Source organism: Alligator sinensis, unplaced genomic scaffold (assembly GCF_000455745.1).
Source record: "Alligator sinensis unplaced genomic scaffold, ASM45574v1 scaffold386_1, whole genome shotgun sequence".
In the NCBI taxonomy this organism is placed as follows: Eukaryota; Metazoa; Chordata; order Crocodylia; family Alligatoridae; genus Alligator; species Alligator sinensis.
In genome coordinates, this window is record NW_005841996.1 from 1,748,292 (window position 1) to 1,770,797 (window position 22,506).

The 22,506-nt window shown below is 41.5% G+C and overlaps 1 protein-coding gene across 1 annotated transcript in view; it reads right to left on the reverse strand.

The window, feature by feature from the left end:
* GABBR2 (gamma-aminobutyric acid type B receptor subunit 2) overlaps window positions 1-22,506 on the reverse strand; it is a 984,392-nt gene that overhangs the window by 255,217 nt on the left and 706,669 nt on the right.

Here is a 22,506-nt window from a genome sequence, read left to right on the forward strand (position 1 = left end):
GGGGTCAAGGAACCGAGTCTATCAGAGTCCTCCACCGAGAACTCAAGCGGAGCTGTGCCTGGAAAGCTGACCAGCCTACACCGCGACCACCTTGGGTGTAAGTAAATAATCTTTTCAATCAACCATTATGCTTCCATGACTGATTCTAGCTCGAGCGTACCATACCGCGCCGCGGTTTTCTCCAGCCCCGCGTGCCCGGGCTGCTGGCCACAGCCTGTGTGCACAAAGACGGGCCCAGCTCGCCCCCGAGATCGGGAGCTGGCCCGCACATTCTAGTAAGGTTTTGTTTTGTTTTGTTTTTTTGGGGCGGGGGGTGATGCTGCACAAAATTGCAGGAAACACCATTTTTCATGGTGATCACAGAAAACTTTTATGATGACATTTTTCATGGTTTCTGCAAAAATTGCAAAACTACAATTTAAGAAGGTCCCTACTTATAAGAAATGGAAAATTCATCACGGTACTAGGAAAGAATATAAGAGTATTGCATAGGCCTTCAGGGAGAAAATTAGGAAGGCCAAGGTACAATCTGAGATACAGCTGGCAAGGGCCATAAAAGGCAATAAACAGGGATTATACAGGTATGTCAAAAGTAAGAGGAAGACCAAAGAAACCATAGGTCTCTTATGGAAAGCAGAAGGCAACGTAACAACAGACAATGCAGAGAAGTCTTAAGTATGTAATGCCTTTTTAACTTTAGCTTTCACTAATAGGGGCAGCTACCAGATGACAACTGAAGTTGGAAGTGGAGATAAGGAAGGAGACAAAATAGCTTGGAGTAATGGCAGAAGGGGTTATGGATTACTTAGAAAAGCTAGATGTTTTCAAGTTGACAGGGTTGGATGGGATGCATCTGAGGGTAGTGAAGGAGGATTGGGGAATTACAGAGCAGTCAGCCTGATCCCTACACCTGGAAAGATCATGGAGCAAATCCTTAAGGAATCCATTGTGAAACACCCAAAGGAGAACAAGGTGATCAGGAATAGCCAGCATAGATTCACCAAGAGTAAGTCATGCCCGAGCAACCTGATTTCCTTTTATGATGATGTGACAAGTTCTGTGGGTGAGAGGAGAGCGCTGGATGTGGTATACCTTGACTTCTCAAGGATTTTGACAATGTCTCGTGTAACATTCTCATTAGCAAGTTAAGGAAATACAGGGCACGCCTACATGAGATGCTAAATGTGCAATAGGCTAATTATACTGTGCATTAGCGTGTCACTGCAAAAGATGTGTTATTGTGCTAATGCACAGCAGAATTATTTTACTGCACATTAGCATAACTAAAATGACATGCACCAGCACTACTGCTCAGTAGCACTGGTTACTGTGCATTGAGTTAGTACATGTTATTACAGGTACTAAACTTAATGCACAGCAACAACAGGGCTTGTAGTAGAGGTGATATCTTTTATTAGATCAGCAAGATATTTGCAAAAAATTTTCTTTCGTTGCAAGCTTTTGGGCACAAACACCCTTCATCAGGCATCAGAGAAAACATTGTAAAAGTTCTCCTGGGTAGAAATGAAAATTTCATATTTCATAAGATTTCACTGAGGAGTCAATAGATGGAATACTCTGGGCAGGCAGTTCTTAGCTGGTAAGGAGTCTCTCAGTTCTCTTATGAGGCTCTGTGATGATGCAAATTACACTGAACAACGGCAGGAGCAGTATCGCAGTATCTATGAACTTTCATTCCTACGCAGGAGAACTTTTACAATCTTTCCTCCGATCCCTGATGATAGGTGTCTGTGCCTGAAAGCTTGCAATTAAAGAATTTTTTTTGCAAAAATCCTGTTGGCCTAATAAAAGATATCACTTCTACCATGAGCCCTGATTGTGTTTTCCTCTAGACCAATATGGCTACAACCTGGATACCTGACACATGGAAGATATCTAATTTTAGCTGATTTTTAAATGAAATCTTCAAAATTTCCCAAGGAGGAAGCAACTTTGACCACCTGAAACCTAAGACTCCTTACCAGCTAGGAACTGCCTGCCCAGAGGAGTACTCCATCTATTGACTCCTCTGTGAAATCCTATGAAATATGAATTTTCATTTCTACCCAGGATAACTTTTACTATCTTTTCTCTGATGCCCAATGAAGGGTAAAAGATATCACCTCTACCATGAACCCTGATTGTGTTTTCCTCCAGACAAATACAGCTACAACCTGGATACCTGATAGCAACTATAGTGCATTAATGCATGTACAGACGTGCCCACAGCATAGCATACTGGGTTGGATTAACAGAAGTGTCACTTGCAAATCAAGGGACGTCATTCTTCTGCTCTATTCAGCACTGTTGAGGCCTCACCTGACATACTGTATCCAGTTTTGGGCCCCATGGTTCAAGAAGGATGTGGGCAGTTTGAAAAGAGTCCAGGGCAGAGCCACAAAAATGATCAGGGGCCTGGGAGACAAGATTTATGACTAAAGGGTGAAAAATCTAGTGTTATTTAGTCTGGAGAAGAGAATACTGAAGAGTGATTTGATAACATTCTTCAAATACTTGAAGAGTGATAATAGAGAGGATGGAGATAGATTTTTATCCTGTGGTCACAGGAGACAGGGCTAGGAATGATGAACTCAAACTACAGCTGGGGAAATTTAGGTTGGAGATTAAGAGGAACTTTCTGACTGTGATGGTAGTCAAGCATTAGAACAGGCTACCTAGGGGTGTGAAGACTCCATCCTTGGAAATTTTCAAAAACAGGTTAAACAGATACTTGGTTGGGATGGTTTAGTTAAAGATGATCCTGTCTTGAGTCCTACTTTCCCCTCCAGTCCCTTCCAGCCCTATTTTCCTATAAGCCTATTTTTTGACAGAAGAGTTCTGAACACAATAAAGCTTTCAAAAAATGAAACACAAGGTGCGTCTACATGAGACGCAATGGCGCCGTAGCAATGAGCTACTGTGCCATGGCTCACTGCTACCACACATGATGCAATAGTGCAGTAGTAACAAGCTCCTGTGCAGTAGCTCATTGCTACTGTGCAGTAGTGTTGGGAAAAAACCCATTCAGTGACAGTAATGTGCAGCAACACTAGTTACTGTGCAGTCATTTAGTACTTGTTTATGCAAGTAACAACTGCGCAGTCCAGTGCATGTGTAGATGCAGAGACAGAGTCTTTGCAATTCTGGTGGAAAGTGCTGGAGTTCTGGCATTTCACATTGCCTTTGGGCACTCTGCTAACTTTTCAGTTGTCCAAGTTCAGAAAATTTAGAGAACAGAAAAAGGCAAAAAAAGAAAAAAAAAAAAAAGGGTTGGGGGAAAAGGAAAATGTTGGGGCAGGAGGAAGCCAAGGTATAATTTATTCTATTGCATTCTCTTTTTTTGCATTGCATATACACACATTTATAATAATGTTTTCCTGTCTGTTTATGGTTTCTGAGATATGTATATACCCACTATCTTAATAAAAGTTCATTACTAAAAAAGAAAAATGTTTTCTGATTAAGAAATTACTTTGTTTTTTTCTTTATCTAGAATCCCTGTTTCAAATCCATAATATTTTAAGCGTAGCCAAAACACATGCTTTTTGCATGCCTACAATATATGGATTCAAATACTTAATGAAATTCAGATCCCCGCCCTCCCCCCCCATTGTTTCTTTTGAATTAAAGCTGATGGGAGGGGAATAGTGGGGAAGAAGTTCTGTGAGGATCTCCTTGTGGCAATTCTGTGGTGTAAAGAACTGGGTTGGTATAACCATCTGCAAATCCTTAGTGGAACTCCTCCCTGGAACTGGAACCATTCTAACCGGGCTTCTTTCTGTAAAGGAGGAAGGGGAGGAGCTTAATAAGGTCATACTATCTGCAGCTGTATTATTTTGGGATAAAGTCAACAGAGCTGGATAATAAAAGTATGGACCTGTGTTCCTGTCTCCAGCCTGCTCGCTCCTTCTCCAGGCCTACCAAGATCATTTCCTCATTGTAAGTGATAATGATATGGGAAAAAGTTCCTTTGCTTCCTGGGTTCAGGTGTGGGGTGGAATGGCACCATGAAACAGTAGTGTAACTAGGGCAGGGCAACCAAGGCAGCTGCTCCAGGCATTGACATGGGTCAGAGGGAGGACGTGAAAAATTAACATCGGTCGCTGCTGCCATGCAATCGCACCAGCAGCACAGGAGCTGCTGGAAATCACCATTGCCCCTATACATCCTGCTGCCCTGGGAAGCTGATTGACTTGCCATGAAATATCTGAAGACTGGTGAATGGAGAACCTTTCTACATGCAGATCATAAGGGATCTGTTTTGGGTGTATTAAAGCTATTAATATTTTAAGAGAAGTACTTTTATTCTGTGTCACCTGGTAGAATTAGAAAGAGCTTTGTTAAAAGCAAAATTTATGTTACTTCTCATTAATTTTGTGATGTGAACTATTCATTAGTACATTATTTTCAACAGACACTAAATAGCTTGATTGTTAGCATGGGGAGTACCTGTCAGACTGAACTAACATCTATTTCAAACTGTAAGGGCTAACATTCTAATGGATAATTCACACTAGCAGTTTCCTCCTGTCACCTCTTTGGTTTTACAGAGTTTGATTCTCAGACACATCTGTGAAATACTCTCTTAGAAGTACAAACTTTTTTAGTAATTTGAGCCAGCTTGACTAGCATATTTTTATACTTACTCCTCCAACTGACTTGCATGTCGAAGTGCTATGCCAGATAATGACATGCTTTGGGAAACTTGCTTTCCAACATCAAATAGTAACACTTATTTTTGTTAGAACATACAGTTTTAGAATATACATATCCTTCACTTTGACTGTTGTGGTTGGAATAAGAGCAGAAAATCTTTAGGAACTGATTGGATAGAAAGAACCTAGGAAATAGCATTTTATTGAGGAAATCTTGTTTCTATGATATTCTACTGCAGGGAGAAGCTATGAACTAGAAGGCATTCAAGCACTGTATTCTCTTTACTAACACAGGATATAGAAAAGGACATGTTCTAGCAGACCAGCAGAGAAGTTTTCTCCCTAAGCTTGGAGAAAGGCAGGAGACATGCAGAAGCTGGAGAAAAGAGTTGGTCGCAGTCTAGGAAAGGGAAATTAGGGATCATCATCATACTTTGATGATGTTGTTAAATGAGGTGCTATTGAACTACTTAATCTAGGATGCCTATATATATATGGCTAGACCTCAGTAATAGCTAAAAGATGCCCACTTCGTTAGTATTGCTAACTCAACCGCATTAAAAGACAGGCGAAGCAGCTGGTGTTGTAGCTTGACTATAATCACAGGATTCTCTTATAAATTTATTAAGTTACAAGCATTACATTGTAAGATAAAAACTCGATTGATCAATGATTTAACAATGACACTGAAGAGAACATTGTTGCCTACCAGTTTTCTGAAAAGATGCTCATATATTAACCCTTTCATGTGAGTCTAGCTCTGTGCCCCATTGTGAATACAGCAAAATTAGCATGCTGTTCCATTGCTAAAGCTCTAAGCCTCGCCAACACGGCTGGCCAAATTTACCCTTGAGAGAAGTAACCTTGCTTCACCAGGGTTGAACTAGCCCTTGTTTGTGTAGGATTTTCTTTAAGAACAGTGTAATTTTCATCTTCTGCAGTAAAAGGGATCCCAGTTTGAGGAAAGAATCTCATGAACTGGTTGTGGGAGCTGAAAGAATTGCTTTGATTTTGTTTGGGATAGCAATACAATATCTAGTCTATATTTTCTTTAATGAACAATTCTGTGGGAAAGCATGGTGCATCACTGCCACATAGCTGGAGACATCAATGCACTTGATTATGTTTACGATCTTATTTCAAGCTATTCAGGAATCAACTGTCTCATGATATGTAGCCAAGCATTCTTTATTCTCTGTCACCTATTATTCCCAAAATGCACAGAATTATTGTTGTGACACCATTTGCAGGCAGTTACATTTCTTTTAAAGATTTCATTGTTTTCCCTAGCTATGGTGGATTAGCTGTATCAAATCACATCAGGCTAAAACTTCCTTATAACAACTAGCAATTCAAAAGTAGACTTTTCTCCAAAACATGTGCGCAACTGGAGATATTCTCCCTTACATCAGGCTAGGCTCTTACAATATATAAAAAATGTCACTTAAGGTTGTGACAGATTTTGAAATCAAAGAGCTGTTCAAAGTTTGATATTGCTAAATAAGAACTCACAAAGGAGCTACAGAGAGTCAATTAAAGCATAACTTACTAAATTTCAAGTTCCACCAATGGACTCACAGCAAGACATTTATTTACTCATATCTATTTTATTTTTAAGTCAATACTTTAAATGATAGGAACCTAAAGTTTGGCTGCCAAGCCCTTATTTAGGCAATTATTTTCAAAGGGCTGAGTGTCTTCTCATTTGCTCCCAGTGACCATAACTGGATCTCCTGCTACTCAACTCTTTGGAAAATCAGACTACTTTTTTAGACATAAATATGGATTTGGGACCCAACTTTAGGCCTTTTTTTAGGTAGTGTGGGACTTGACCTTTATGGGTGCCTGCACATGTGCAGTGAGGCTGCTCTGATACGCTGTAATTACAACATGTCTGAGCAGACTTGATTAACTGAGTCTGCTGGAGCGTGGTAATTACCGCACTCCAGCAGACTCCAGCGTCACATGCATCAGCATCCCCACACTGAAAAATGTCAGCAGGAGTGCTTTAACTAAAGCTTGTTCAATGAGCTTTAGTTAAAGTGCCCCCGCCACTATTTTTCGGTGTGGGGATGCTGTTACATGTGATGCACCAGGGGCTTTAATTAGACCAGCTCTCAGAGCTGTATATAAATGCCTTATGCGTATTAATATCAGGGGGAAAAACAATAAGGTAGTTCTATCTCCAGTCATATCTTCTGAAATATGTTGTATTCAGTTTTAAATAGTAAACATGTATAAGATCACACCATGCAACTACACCTGAAAAATTCAATGCGTCTCAGATATAATGCAGGGTATTTGGTCAACTGCTAAACTTTCATAGTGAGAAAAAATTCAGACAGAAAGCTTGCCTTTTTTCTGATTTTAAACAAGTGAACAATAATTCTGAAAAAAAATTAAAATTGTAAGTCTCCATATGTTGGTTCATTTACAGCAGATGGTCTCTAATAGTGCATTTTGATGGTGTTAATATGGTTATATAAAATAACAGTCTGGGTCTTGCTATGCTTTTTTTCCAGGCTTATGAACTTTCATATTTACTTAGTTGAGCACAGACATATCACGGAAAATCCAGGGCATAGTTTCTGTGTGATAAGTATAAAAAGCCTAGCTGAATTGCACAAAATGTTTTGAAAAAGAGCAAATATTTGAGCTGGAAAACCAAGTATTGAACAAGTTCCTATATATGTTATGTCTAATTCTTTGACCAGTCTAATGTTAAGTGATTCAAATAAGATATGAATAGTTCTTCCTTTGGTCCCTTGTGGGTAAGATGCATGGAATTTTATCAATAATGAAACATGCTATGGTTGATTCTCAAAACCCCACAGAAATATTATTAGGGAATTCCATGCCTCTTATAAACTCCACTGGGTGGTTTAAAAAAGACTTTCAGAAATGGTATCCTTATCAACTAAATTCTGTAAATTCAAAGAAAAATGTCACATAATGCCTGTAAGGTTAATTTTTTTTTGTTTTGGTACAACAGTAGGCATGTCAGGGACTAGGTATGGTTTCTTGCTTCTTTGCCTGATCATGGGGCAATATAGAGCAACTTGTGGGCTGCTCTAATATACATCAGTTAATAATGGCTCCCCAAAGATACAGATAACTAGAAGTGTTGGGGGTTCACAATCCCACTATGTCCACTTTGTTGACAGATTTGCAAGGCCAGATTAAGGCATGGAATTAGAGGCCTAGAGCTTTGAGACTGGGATTTATAATCAAAATATGAACTTGTCATTTAACGAAGAAAAGGGATTGTGTAGCTTTCATGATTGTGAAAGAAGCTTGGAATTGTGACCCATGTGTACCCAATGCTGTATGGTCTTGCACTTAGGCCAGAGCAACATCTCTGAAAGGTGAAAACCACCATGTTTATTGTAGCGGGTTACTAACTTCAAGACACTTTATTCTGGGTTACCTTCAAGCATCAACTTAGCAGAAGACTCTGTTTGTTGATGGAGGAAATGTCTATATATCCTGACTGTTGTGCTAAGCACTGCAGGGGCTTTAAGCTGCCACTCTTGCTTCTCAAGAAAGACAGGAGTTCACTACTATTCCCAATGAGAGTCCCTGCTGTTGCTTTTGATGTTAGGGGTGACCCTTGTTGTTGAGGGTGACCCCAAATGCAGGTACAACTATAGTGCAAGGCAGAAAACAAATCTTGATGGAATGAGCAGATAGAGGTGATGGAAGATCTGGCTTTGGTTTGGGCCTCAGTTTCTTCTGCCCCTGGAAGGTGATATAAAGTAATATGGTTTGGACTGAGACATTCTATATTTACTATCTGCTTTCAGTCAAATTTAGTCTGACAACTGAATTTAGTAGGTATTCAGAAGAAATAGTTCTTGCATTCCGAGGAATGAGTTATGGCAAGGCTGTCCAAATGGTGGCTTGCAGTGGGTTATTTGCAGCACCTGGACTCCCATCCATCTGCTGCTGCCCCTTAGCTGGGGTGTTTGGGCTCCACCTTCCCTCCCCTAGCTTCTGCTTCCTGTCCTCTCCCCAGGGGACAGCTTGGTTCAGCATGGCATAGCACACAGTCCTGGGGGAGTCCACACTGTGGGGCACCTGTAGAGGCAGACACAATCGCTGGAGAGCTGGGAGTGATGGACTAGGGGTGCCCATGTCGGGGCCCCTATGGTGCACACTGCTGCAACCTACAGGGTGTGTGGCTCCTGCTGGCGCAACCTGCCTGGCATGCAAGTACTGGCCACTTAGGCTATGGATAGCCCAGCGGTGTGGGAAAATAAGTGGGTTTACTAACAGTAACTTATTTTAACTGGTCTTCTGAAGAGGTCTAGCATCACTAGTTTTTGATGCAAGAACATGAAATACAGCAGGAACCAGGGAATTGCATTTTTCTGTCTTCAGGAAAAATTACCCAGAAATGGCCATGCTACAAGTATCTAAAAATTGTCATTCAATCTTCCTCTCAAGGTTTTCTAGGGGCTTGCTGTTAATATCTTTGAACATTCCTTGGTACTGAACATGATCCAGCCCCACAGAATTGATGGCTAGAAAATGATATTTAGAGGCTTGCTTTTGGGAATTGGCTTGTAGGTAAGGTAGATATGTATTAGAACAATGGTCCAAGGGACTGGCAAGGGTTAATTGATATTTAAAAGCCTGTTTGTGACAGTTTTCTTCACAGCCCACTGTCTGACACAGGCAAGAAGACACACAGGCTGGGAACCTGAAGACATTTATCACAGTGTTCCATAACATGAGATAAGGGACTCTGCCACATTGGCCAAGTCATAGTGCCCAATTGCAGAGCCCTTGGAATTTCCAGTTTTGGGGAACAGATCAAATTAGGAGTCCCGGTAAAAGTCCAAATTAGGATGTGTGCATGTGATGGGTTTGCAAAACAAAGGAATATGCTGACTTGACAGAAAGTAGACAGTATGAAGACCACAGGGAGACCAATCAATGATGCACAGGAATGAAGAGTCATCAAAAGAGGAAAAAGATATAAAAGGAGGGATTTCAGAGCAGCAAAGGGTCCCTGAGAGGGGAACCTGAGGCCACCAATCTCACCTGCCACACTTGGGGGTGAGGCGGGGTGGAGCTCGGTGTCTGACTTCCAGGCTGCTGACATCTGACATGCAAGAAAGAACTTTGGGGTGAATCTCACATACCAGCCAGATGTACCTTTCCTCAGATGACAGCTCTAGGACTGGTAGATATAGAATTGTTTGCATTATTCTTATCTGCTATTACTGTGTATTAATAAATTTAATCTATTATCTAATGGAGAGGTCATGGTCAGCCTGAGGGTTTGGGTCTGCCCAGAACAAGGTACCTGGGTCATAAATCCAGTGCCAGCACTACACACCAAATGAAATGAACATGCTCTTATGCTCCCTTGAGTCTCCCATATGGAAGAATTAAGACTATATGGTGGGTCCAGACATTCTAATTATAGCTCTTTTTCTGATTGTGGTTAATAATACTATGCTCTTCACTGCCTTTACTATCTTGTAAGTTTTTATAAAACTCTCCTTCAACCCCCATGTCCTCTCCCACCCTTCACATTAAGAAAACTGTAAAGTTGCATGTTAAATCCTCAAAATCTAAGAAGTACTAGGATTAATTACATTTATACAACCAGCTATATTAAGGGCTGCTGTGGCACCATGGATGAAGAATCTTAATGCGTCTCCAGAGGTATGAGGTCAAGCCAGAGGTATGAGGTGCCTGCCCAGTCAGGCTGAGGAGACAAAAGTGTTCAGTTGTGATGCTACCGCATTACTCCCTATGTTCTCATAGCTACAAGAAGCAAGGCACTTTAACCATAAACAACAGGGCCATTAGGATTAAGTGGGCTTTTTCCTAATCATTCTGATACAATCTTTAATTACCTGATCATATATTGTCTTTCCACAGGACCCTGCTTAATCCACAGAACAGGATAGATGCTGCTTGCTTAAATAGCAACTAGTCAATATTTTGTTTTTTCCTCATTGTTCATTGCCTTATTTACTATATATTACTCAACTTCTTCTTGAAGACAGGATAATTAATCTCCTGATGGACTTTTCTGTAGTGTTCAACACTATCATACCTAAGCATCTTCACAAACATTAATTAAAATATCTACACAACACTTGAGCAAGGACAAAGGGGAGAAGAATTATCTCTGTTTTACAGATTGGATATGGAGGATCAGAGAGATTAACATGAACATTTTCCTCATTTTGAGTGCCTAATTTGAGACATTTAGAACCTGATTCTCCATAGTAATGGCCATACTATCACTTTATATGTTCAAAGCACTCCTTCCAGTTCACTTCAATTTTAGCTGTTGGTACTCAGCAGTTATATAAATCAGATATCTAGTTGGGAATGTAGAAACTAAACAGCAAACAATTGGCAACAGTATCTGAAAAGTTTGGTTTGAGTTATTTGCTTTGAATTACATGGGAGCCTTTTGGCAGAGGCAGGGGCTGAATCTAATTCTCCAGAGTAGCGTAAGACAATCTTTTCTTGACCTGCAATCCACTGCCCATTTCAATACACACTTTCCAGCTTCTGTTACAAATGAGACAAAAGTCCAACAGAAGAGTTTCCTTTACTGCATATTTCTGATTCATGTGCAGAGCAAACTCATGCTGTGGAATAAATGAAAAAGGTTCCTCTGCAAAAAACAAACAAACCAGTATATTGATATTTTTGCACAAAGGGAGTGGGAATGGCTGGGTGGGAGAGCAGGGGAAGGAAGGGCAGGCAAATTACATTTTGCAGGATCTTAATTCTGATATCTGCTTGACCTTGCAACTGTTACAATGTTCTTTCAATATTTTTGTGGATTGTTTCCTAGGCATTTAAAAAGGAAACAAAAATAGAAATTCTATCATACTAACACTGACATGACTCATCACCAGGAACCTTTAGATCCACTACACTGACCTTTTCCAGTTGAGCCAGCTCAATAATTGATAGCAGTAATAGGTTGTTATCTTTGATGTGGACCAGAAGTAGGAGGGGACAAGGCATACATTTTGCATTGAATTTCACAGATATTTTCTGAAAGAAATTTAAAAAAAAAGGTGTAATTCAGGAGCCTTGTGTTCCTTCCTATGCTTTGGTGTTGCAGTGGGCAAGGACTCTTGTCCTAACCTCTCAATTTGTTCCATTTCTGTCTTTTCATCACCTCTGGCTTCACGCCTCAATCCAATTTTTTCTACTTGCCTAATTAGTCCTAATCTCTCACCCATGTCTTACTACTTGAATCTTGATCACTGCTGCTGCTACGAATCTTTGCCTCTGCCCACAACCAATCTCAGTCTGCTTGTTCTATCAGTCCCAGTACCCAACATCCAGAAACTCTTTTATATCTGTTCACACCACCCCAGAATATTTTAACATGAGCAAAAAACTTATTTTTCTGAAGCCCTGTTCCAGAAAGCTAACTGCTTTCGGCTGAAATTTGGAGCGCAGGGACAGGGAGAGAGAATATCAGCCTGAAGCAGAGAATGAGAAAGTAAAATTTCATTCCTGTTAACACTTGGCAATGTTACAAGCCATTTCATGACAGGTATCAGGCAAGCTTATTATAGGCAATACTACCACCCCATGGCACTTGTACACATGACAAAAACTGCCTGTTTTTGCAGTTTAATTGCATCACACTTTATGTGTATGGGGTTTTTAGTGATTTAAATGAGTTTCTTACATTGCAAACTAAACCACATCCACAAGAAGTCTAGTTTGAAATGTAGCTACTTGTAATGTTGCAGCCTTTAATCTGACAGCTCGGCTCTGGTTCCAGGATAGGTGGGCTGAAGGTGGAAGTGGTGAGGGGCCTGATCCTTTTTTCTTTTTTTTTTTTTCTGAGGAGTCTGCCTGCCACTCCCTTGGCCAGGGGGCAAGCTGCTGATATGTCAAGCAGCCCCTGAACCGTGAGGGGCCCTGGTCCTTCGCTGTGGTGGTGGCACCTCTTGGGGCTGCCCGAGTGGTCTGCTAGCAGGCAGCAGGCTGCCCCAGCTCAGAGACACCTGATCCAACACTTCCCTGAGCACACCCAGCATGCTGAGCACTGTCCCTACCACCTTATTCGGCTCCCAGCACATCCAGCTGCTCTCCTGCCACTTCTCCACACTGCCCCAGGGGCAAGGTGGCCCATTCCCAGGTGGTCACAGGTGCTGGGAAGGTGGCAGGGACAGTGTACAGGGTGCTTCTCCTCAAGCAGGCGCAGGGAAGAGTTCGGTCTGGTGGGTGCTGCCTCCAAGCTGGGGCAGCATCTGGCCTGCTAGCAGCCCACCTGGGTGGCCCCAGGTGGTGCTACCACCACAGAGAAAAGGACTGGGACTCCCTGCAGCTCAGAGGCCATTCAGCCCACTGGCAGCTTGCCCCCCGGTTCTGGGAGAGGCAGGCAGGCTTCATGGAAAAAAAAAAAAAGAAAAAAAAAAAGGATCAGGCCCCTTGCCATAACAGTGACGGAAGCCCCTAAAATTGAAACTGTGGGATTTTAATCACTGAAAGGGTGAGTTTTTAATTGCAATTTAAGGGAGTAAATCCCTGTCATGTGTACAAGTTCCCCTTGTTTACAACAGCTACAGCAACAACAACAAAAAATCCTATTTGTTCCACGGGATCTCTGCCTCATCCATCTCACAATCTGAACAGTGAATGTCAATGAACGTGGCACAGGGCTGTAAGTGGTAAAAGATGCTCTCTTGTGTTTAAAGCATTGGACTGAAGCTCAGGATACCTGGTTTCTATCTTTGATTCTACTACGGATCCCCCATGTATTATTTCTTGAGATTATTGGTATTTTCAAGGGGGCCAAATTAAGTTTGCATTTAAAAGTTGTATCCTCCTCCCGGCCAAGCCTGATGGCTTCATAGAGCTAACAGTATCTGTGTGCTGTGGCCAACAGCATGCAAAGACACAATGTGACAAGCTTTATATTTGGCCACCATTGACTTCCTAGCCCAAGGAAGCAGGTACCCATTTCCATGGGGGCCAGCTAGAAAACAGCCTTTAGCACAAGCCTAAGGCAGAACTCAAACTCATGTCTCATGAGCTGAAGCATTTTGCGTTTTGGCTGTATCAATACACAGCCTTAACTTCCTTTAGACATTTTTAAATGTAGTATTTCCTTATTCTAAGTCCTTCTTGCATTCCTCACAGTATTACATACCACATCCATTTTATGTACATATATCGGCATTACTTTTCCTTCTTTCTTATTTATACACACCCCACTCTACAATGAACAGAAAACCTTTCTTCTCTTCCCCAAAATGATTCTATTGATACGCACCAAAATTGGAATATATTATTACAGGTACAAATACTGGATTCCTTCTCATAGCACCTTCATTAAGTGCTCTTAGGTAGAAGACAGAGGCACAGGTTCCCAATGGGAAGAGGGATGAATTGGACTGAGAACAGGGACAGGGGGCATGGATCTGAGGGAGGGGTAGGGGGCGGCATAGGATACAAGAGCAGGGGTAGGGGAGGGTGCACATGGTTTCTGAGAGTGAGGATGGCAGCAGCACTCTTACCCATGCCAGGATATCCACAGGTTCTTAAAGTCACAGCAGCTGAGGGCTGTTTTTGATTTCCCAGCATGGGAATGCTGCCAGGGTAGTCTCCTCAGGGTTGGGGCAATTCTGATGGCCCTCCTGACTTGGCAGCTGGAGTAGATACCCCCCTTGCTCACCCCTAAGTATGCTGCTGCAACCCTGCATAGCATGTAAGAGAACGATGGCTCCTTGACAGGATTCATGAATTGTTAAGAAAGACACAGCACACTGTAGAAGGCTATCTTCAGGTGTACCATAATACATCAACACATGCTACAACAACCTAAAAAAAAAAAAGAGAAATCCAGATATCTTCCCAAGTATTATACAACATACACAAAAAGATTACCAAAGATTTGCTACAACATCCATCCAACACAAAAAAAAGAAATGGAACCAATGACTAGAGGGACAACTCTCCCAGTCACAAAATAACTCTCAGAGAAACAACAACAATACCTGACAACATTCCAACCTCATATGTGATGAAATGGAAGGAACCAATCAACCCTCAAATATTATCAATCTCTCCACATACACACGTACCAAAGCTGAAAAATCTGTCCTCTCAAAAGGCCTTACTTTCTGCCAAAGACAAAATCCATCCAATCCATCAAAAACAAAAATATCCAATTACCTGTGGGTGCCCACTTCTCACAAGACAATCACTCCCTCTCCAATCTGTTGGTTCTAATCCTCAAAGGGAACTTACAAAACACCTTTCATAGACCAGCCTACGAACTTCACTTCATAAATCTACTAGATACGAAAAATCATGGACTTAATATAGACATTGGATTTATGACACAGTACAACCTGCCTGACATTTGACACTGATAAACTGCCTCAAGCTGACTCATTGCATTCATTCACACACTTCCCCCTTTCCCTCCCCGCCCACCCCTGCATCTCTACACATTGTCTTCTAAACTTCCACTCATTTGCATTTTCACAGACTTCTTGTTTACTTCAGCTTCTTTTCCACCTTGGAGAACACAGAACAACTGCAGAGTTTCCCAATGCCTGAAGAGCCTGAAAGCTTACAAAGAACATTTTCCAACTATTTAGTTGGTCTAATAAAAGATATCACATCTACTCAAAGATCCTTGTCTGCCACAATACATTGGACACAGAAAGAAGTAAGCAAACATATTCATGGTTGCAGCACAGATATTACTGGATTGAATACCTCAGATTCAACTGATACAAGGAAGCAGACACTGTGAACCAGAAGCAGGCATCACATCACCTTGGGGATGTGGTTTCTGTGATCACCACACTTGAGAGAAAGAAGGGAGGTGGTTGGGGACTCCCTCCTCAGATGGATGGAGGTACCTATGTGTTGTTTGGACCTGGAATCCCATGAGGTGTTCTGAATGCTTAGATCCTGAATTAAGAGTGTTATGGAGAGATTAGAAAAATTAATCAAATTACCATCTATCTGATTTACCAGATTTGGCTCCCTTAAAATGTTACCTATTCCCCAGGTTGAAGAAAGACCTATTAGATGAGTTTCATTGATTGCAGTTGAGAAGTTTCTAGATATCCAGGACATGGTCTTCTACAACAGGGGTCAGCAACATTTTCTGGCACTGGGCTAGATGACCTAGTACAGGTCTGAGGGGGGCTTGCATTAGGTCCCAGCTTCCTCTGCCTTTACTTCCTGCAGCCTTTACTGAAGCATGGCATAGGCTGTCTCCCATGGCTGAATGCTACCAAAGCCATAGCTCTGTGGGCTGGTTCCAAGGTCTCTGTAGGCTGGATCTGGCCTGTGGGTCATAGGTTGTCAACCCCTGTTCTACAAGATAACCATAGCAAAGCTGCAGCTGTACCAAGTGTACTGATAACCGGGGATGTCATGGGGACTATACTGAAAAATACATGGAACTAAATGAAAGCAGTGTCTTGTTTTATGCTAAGAATTTTCTGAACATTCCCATGCACAACAAAAAAATATCTAAAAAGATCAGAATTGCATAAGCCAAGTGTTCTGTAGACTGCAAAATCTTAAACAAGATTGTTCTCTTTGCTAATGCAGAATAACTTCCTCCAATATATTCTCTTCTTTGCTGCTTTATTCAGTCTACTTTTAAATGAATGAGGCCATAGGTTTGGGAGCTTTGTAGTCTATTTCCCATTGTAATAGATGTTACTATTAAGAAATTTTCTTTACATTCTACCTACATCATCCATGATGGTAGTCAAGGTTCGGTACATTTTACTGATGCATTTATGAACAGATGGACCCTGGAATTTCTATATAAGAATAAACAATGTGATATTTCAATTATTTTATCATAGGCACATTTACATGTGCAATTAATGTAACTGAATATACTAATCCCAACATCACCATCTATACCTGCAGTCATTTTCTGTGCTTCTGCATACAACTTGTATCTAAAGGGACTATCTGGCAGCACAGTAAATTAGTCTACTGAGCCCTAATTTCTGTGCACGTGTAGATGATGACACTTTACTCCGCAGCAAGTCTACTGCACAGTAAAGCACATGTAGACACATCCTGTTTTATACATTTGAGTTTATGGATTTGTTCTTGCAGAGCTCATCAAATAATTAAAGCTTTTTAAACCTTGTTAAAGTTTTATTTTTTTTTCAGACAGTCATTATTGGTCAATTTAAGAACATTAGAGTTTCTTTTTGTTTGTTATAATGTGCACATCATTCATGAAAACTTTTGGCTTCATAATCATCACCTGTAAGCTAAACCTGACCAAAAGTGTTAGGTATTCTCTTTTCTGTCACTGCAATGATTCCTAAGAATGTTACTCTATTTTGAGGATAGGAGGAAACTAACATTCAAATATGATATGAAAGAGCCATGAAGGCCATTGCACTGTCCTTTCTGTAAAATATATAATACAAGAAAAAACTGTGTGTTTCTGAGTCATATTTCCTGTCTAATGAGAATATACTACAGTTAAACATTTCTTATAGACAACTAAAGTTGTCTTTCTTGCCATAAAAGTGTATTCTTTTTAAAGCTGATACTTTCTAAATTATTTTGGAACAGGACACTCAACTAAGAAAGGCAAAAGGAAATTAAAGTAAAAAAATAGTGTGAATGCCCATCTTGCTGAATCAGAAGGAAGATAAATTGGATTTCAATCCACTAACAAACTGTTCTACTGTTTTCTACCTCTCTTGAGATGAAGCAGTTTACTGGGCAGCAGTTTGGTATCCTGAAGTCATATTCCCACATCTACTTCTGTTCTTCTGTAAACAGAACTCAAAATGTATAACTGCCAACTTAGAAGCAAGCCAGGCTAACCACTAGAAGTCAGGTTTTTTACTTTAAGTACTTTACTCTGCAAATATTCCCAGTGAAGGTGATGGGACTAGTTGAGGAAAAGCACATGGGTGAAATTTAATTCACAGAAAATTGGCAAAGAATATTAAAGAGGAACAATTTCCTGGTCAAAAGTCACATGGCTTTCCAGAAAATGTGAAGAGAATTCTTAATGAAAAATTCAGTAGATTGAATTGTTAGTTCCAGCTGACACCAGTTACATGATGTGTAGTGATGAAAATGACATAGTTCTCAATGGGCACACCTACACAAGATGCTACTGCAGACTGGCTACTGAGCATTTATTTAGTACTTGTACAATCAAGTATTAAATCAATGCACAGTAACTGGAGTTACTGAGCAGTAGTGCCAGCGAACGCCTTTTTACTTGCGTTACTGCATAGCAGCCTAATAATACTGTGCAATAACGTAATAGCACTGTTGGTGCTGTGACGTGCTGCTGCGCAGTTAGTGTCTCATGTAGACATGCCCAATATAAATATAATATATAAATATAATACTGGGACTAATGGGTACAAACTAACTTTTACTCTCAGTTACGCTGGCTGAAACTTGACTTAAATGGTTTAAAAGCACATGACTGAATTTGGGATTGGTCTAATGTAAAATATAATTTCCTGGAAGAAAAAAATCTTAAAATAAATTAGCTTCATTCAGAAAGGTTTAGATTCTTGGAAAGGGGATCCTTGGACTCAGATGGCTCTCAGAGCCACTCTAATTAAAATATCCCCCACCCACTTCCAGAGCATGTGTATAAACACCCAAAGACATTAAAAGTTTCAGCCTTCATTGCATCATGTCTTACTAGATTGTTCTCCCCATTCAATAAGGCAGTGGTTCTTAACCTTTTTTGTACCAGGACCCATATGTAAACACTGATAGCCAGTCCCAACCCAGTAAATAGTTTAAGTAGAAAACACACAAATATTATGGTCCAAAAATACTTATTACACACTATAAGTTAAAGCAACACAACAGTCTTAATTTTAAAGACAGAAATGTGAGAAGTGGGGTACCCCAGGGCTCGGTCCTCGGGCCTGCACTGTTTAACATCTTCATCAGCGACTTGGACCAAGGGGTGGAAAGCACGCTGTCCAAGTCTGCTGATGACACTAAGATGTGGGGCGAGGCGGACACGCTTGAAGGGAGAGAGAGAGGCTGCAACTAGATTTAGACAGACTACAAAAGTGGGCAGATGAGAACAGGATGGGGTTCAACGTAGATAAATGAAGGGTGCTGCACCTTGGGAGAAGAAATCCACAGCAAATGTACAGGCTGGGGAGTTCCCTTCTTGAAAGCGCAGAGGGAGAACGGGATCTTGGAGTCATTATTGACTCCAAGATGAACACGAGGGGCCAATGCCAGACCGCAGCCAGCAAGGCCAGCCATAACTTGTCATGCATCCAAAGATGCATCTCAAGCTGGTCCAGAGAGGTGATACTCCCCCTCTATGTGACTTTGGTCAGGCCGCAGTTGGAGTAGTGTGTCCAGTACTGGTCGCCACGCTTCAAAAGGGATATGGCCAGCCTGGAGAGGGTTCAGAGGAGGGCCACCAGCTTGGTGAGAGGGCAGCAGGACAGGCCCTATGAAGAGAGACTGAGGGACCTGAACCTGTTCAGCCTCAGTAAGAGGAGGCTGAGGGGGGGACCTGGTGGCTGCCTACAAACTCATCAAGGGAGATCAATTTTTTTTTTACAGTTAGGGTGGCCAAAATCTGGAACCAACTTCCCAGAGAAGTGGTCCTCGCCCCTACCTTGGGCAAATCAAGAGGAGGTTGGATGATCTCCTGTCTGGGGTCTTGTGAACCCAGCATTCATTCCTGCCTGTGGCAGAGGGTCAGGCTAGATGATCTCTTCAGGTCCTTCCTGACCCTAGCTACTATGAAACTATGAAATCACCATCAACAGGAAAGCATTAACAGCAATATCAACAGCAATATCAACATGTGGCCCTCCATTACTCCCAAGTGACATTCATCATTGTGCAATCTGCACAATGCAAATTGCTGGTGCCCCTGACTCACAGACCTCTGGCCCTACTGGTGCCCCTCAGTCCCAACCCACAGCCCCTCTACCCTCTCAACCTTGTTGGTGCCTCTCACTCCTAACCTGCTTTCAGGCCCCAACCCCTTAGTATGTGGGGCAAAGGGTGGGAGAATGGGGCAGAAGGAGGTTTGCAGTTACAGTGGGCATGGGGCTGCAGCCTGGTTAGACTGGCATGGGCAGGAACCATCCAAGTGGACAGGACCAGGAGTGGGACATGAAGACCCATTGCTGCTCTTGCCACTACTGCCAGGACCCCCATGCCAACCACGTTGCCAGCAGCATGTGGAGTAACTGATGGGGGGGTGCACTGCCCTCACCTCAACCTACCTCCAGCCACTTGTACGCTGGGCCACAACTCTACCCCACCACCATGGCCTGCCCATTGCCACTCCCCTCAGGTTGCTCGTGCTGCCTGCCACCTCACCTTCCCTCCAGGGTACAGCCATGGCCTGAGGGGTGTGGTGGAGGTGGGAGGAGGTATGGGCAGTGTGGTGACCCCCGCATCCATTACTCTTCATGCAGTCACACCACCCTGCTCTGCCCTCCTGCTCTGGGTCCTGCCCACTGGGCTGTGGTGGTGGCTTCTGCCTGTACCAGTCCAGATAGACTGCAGCGCCATGGTGCACCTACCCCCCCAAGTGTCACCTGTGCCCCCCGATGTGTCGTCTATGGCCCCCATACCATAGACTTACCTGTGGGGATTTGCAGAAGGTGCTCTTTATGATGCCTGGCTGCCATGTGCACACACATGAATGTGGCACCCATGCCTAATTGCCCTCCTCTCACTTCCCCCAGCCCCAAGCAGCCCCTTCAAGGAGAAACCTGGAGTTTCCCAGGTTTTTCTCCTTTAAAAGGAGAAAATTCTTGATTTTCCACATTTTTCCATGATTGCTCACAACCCTTTCATAATTACTGCGACCAACTGGTTGAGAAACACTGCACAAAGGGACCAAAATTTTCTGATCCACACATCAAAGAACTACTCAACACAGATCACAAAGACACTCTCATGGACCCAGAGGGACAGACTTCCATCTTCAGCTCCCTCTGTGCAAAAATGAAATTTCCGACCTATGGGGACTTTTTACCATCTTGTACCATCTACACTTTTCCCAGAGCCTGATGAAGGGACTTTGATTCCCGAAAGCTTGCAGAAAAGGACAATTTTCTTGCCATTTTCCAGTTGGTCTAATAAAAGGTATCATTTTGGAACCAAGAGTTCTAATTTTTTGTATGTCTTTTTGTCTCAGACCAACATGGCTACCAAGTACACCCCTTAATTCTAACAGACTTGTATAATGCTCTTTTGTTTCTTTTTATGTCTTTTGCTAGCTGCATCTCACTTCATGCCTTGGCCTTCCTGATTTTTCCCTTGTATGCCTGTGTGAAATGTTTATACTTACGTATCCCTAATAGTATGCCCAAGTTTTCAGTTTCTGTCAGATAGTTTTTTGAGTTTCAAATCGTTGGAAATTTCATTAAGTAGCCAGGTTGATTCCTGGGTGTACTTCCTATCCTTCATTCTCACAGGCGTAGCTTGCTCTTACACCTTTAATGTGGCCTCTTTCCATTTCTTCCTGTTTATTCCCCATGCTTTTCACATTGCAATCCTCTAGTAAAAATAATAAACTAATATTAAGATTTTCTAACTATTAAAAAGCTTGTTAAAGTGTGCATGCATAGGAAAATTAGAGAGATGTACATGTGTAGCTTCCAGCATAACTTTCCCCTTTCATCAGCTCTATTTGGTTCTTTATTCTTTGGAATTGTGTATGGTGGCCGTCTGATCTTAGCTCTATAGTAACCAATATTTTTTGTTGGACTTTTATTTTCATGCAAATTTTAATTCACAGTTTTCCAATAAAATTACTTCAGTTTAATGAAATTTCCTTCTATTGGATCTAAAACATTTAATGGGAAGAAAAGTCATATTAGAAAAAGAACAATTTAGCACTGCTATATCTCATGGTATGCCTCTACTATTTTTTAGCTTGCTGTTGTATATATTGGAAATATTTTGTCAATAAGATGGGTATGGTAGTGCCTTTTTAAAAACTAGATTCAGATTATTACAGTGGATCAGTTTTAACTGATTTTAATCAATGTCCCGGATTTTTCAATGAAAATTAAAAAAACAGAATTCTAAAAGAATAGTTTTGTTGTTCCCCCAGCCCTACCTACACTCTAGGAGAAACTCTAGTTTGCAGTACTTATATATTCCAGTTGGAGTTTTGCTCGGGGTCTCTGCCATTTTATATCAGCTAAGGATATGCCCTGTGGAGTTTATTGATGCTGGGACTTAGTACACCACAGAATATACATGAGAGAAGAGCAGGGTTTCTTCAGTCTTTTCATTCAAGGAACTACTAAAGAAAGGTAGTTAGCCATGTTGATCCAACAGAAGGCCAGGTGGATGACACCTTGAAGAGTCTGAGTTAGCCTCTAAGGCCAGGTACAGACATTACACATAAACTGGTCAGAAATTGATCTATACCTGTAACAGAACAGACCAGTCTAAAAATGGTAGAACCCAGTCTAAGATAGACCTGGTTTGATGTGCACTCAAATCTAATTGATTTAGGTTAGACCAGTGAGTCAAACTTCTGTACCAGATCTAAGATGCAACTCTGTCCAATTCATTCTATGAACTCTAAGCCTACAACACCCTCTCTTAAACAAACCTTCCCTCCCAAATTCCATTGCTTGATTGTCAAAATAATTGATTCCCTGAATACTAAGAGAATTTTGCAGAACAGTTTGAGAATCATTGTGATAGATGCTATTAAAAAAAGAAATGAAAATTTTTATGTTTTCTGTATATTTCAATATGACCTACTTTAGAAAATGTAGATATTACAGCTTTGATGGAAATATGGATATCCAGGATGTTTAATATCCCTTCCTGGTGACAATTTTGTTATGTCAATAAGAGA